Raw genomic sequence first — 1,164 nt, 5'->3', positions numbered from 1 at the left:
AAGGGAGGGGAGGGCACTTGGGGCTCCGCCAGCCTGGAGCCGCCTGGTTCCCACTTCGAAGCGGGAGCAGTCAGCGGAAGCGCTGATTGGCTGCTGATGACGAAACTGAGATGCCTGCGCTGTGATTGGTGGTCCCTGGGGGAGTCTCGAGATTGACAGGAGCAGATGGGGGCTACAAAGGGATGCTGGGCCTCCAGCTGTGTCCTGGCGGCCAACCCGCGCCGGTTAGAGCCGGGCTGGAGGCCAGGAGCGGCTCAGTGACGTGGGGGGAACAGCTGCGCGTTCCAGGCCTGGGGGTGGGGGACGGCGGGAAGGGGTTCGTTAGGGGTGGGGACCCCAGTCGGGCACTTGTACATCCTGCGGGGTGAGGTAGCTCCCTGGGGTGCGGGGGCAGGAATGGCCTGTCCGGGGATGTCCCCAGGGTCCCCTCTTACATCCCTGAGGCAGGTACTGACTACCGTTAATTCTGCAGAAATGGCTCCTGCGCGTTGGGAGGCTGTGGGTCCCGGGGGAGAAGGAGGCGCAGGCTTATGGGGGAGGCGCTCGCACCTATGGGGGGCGCAGGGAACCCACTGCCCAGTTGAACGGCGCCTCCCCCGGGTCCAGCCCAGGCTTGTGCCGCTCAGTGGTGTGTGCTCAGGCGTGTGGACAGATGTGCGCCGTGTGCAGGGCGTGGGCATGGCCTCCACGCGCAAGAGTCCTGTGTGGGGCCGGTGCAGTCTCAGACGCAACAGGGAGACAAGCACTTTGTCCCCGAGGAGCCGCCCGCAGTGGTGAGGGACCCCCGCCTGCGGACGCTCAAGGGCTGAGCGGCCCTGGGAGGGTTCGAAGGGCAGCGAGAAGGCAGCCGCACATTTCTCCCTCCTCATCCTCACCTGCCCGCCCAGGCCGGCACTTACTATCTCATTCTCAGCCCGCAGCCGAGGCTGGGATTATACCCCCTGTGCAGCGGGAAGGCGGGGTTACATTGGGGGGGGGGCGCAGAGCTGGGGGTCTGCACACACGCAGAGCCCACGGGGAAGATTCTGGATACCACACCCCAGGACACCTGGGCGGACTTTCCCTGACCACAGACGGCTGGTCCACGCCCTCTCCTGAGGGCTTTAACGGGCACCTTCTTGGCCAAGCACAATGTGCTGATGGAGACGAGGCGGCTGGAGAAAA

This window comes from Myotis davidii, unplaced genomic scaffold (genome assembly GCF_000327345.1).
Source record: "Myotis davidii unplaced genomic scaffold, ASM32734v1 scaffold399, whole genome shotgun sequence".
Lineage (NCBI taxonomy): Eukaryota > Metazoa > Chordata > Mammalia > Chiroptera > Vespertilionidae > Myotis > Myotis davidii.
This window is presented reverse-complemented; position numbering follows the sequence as displayed.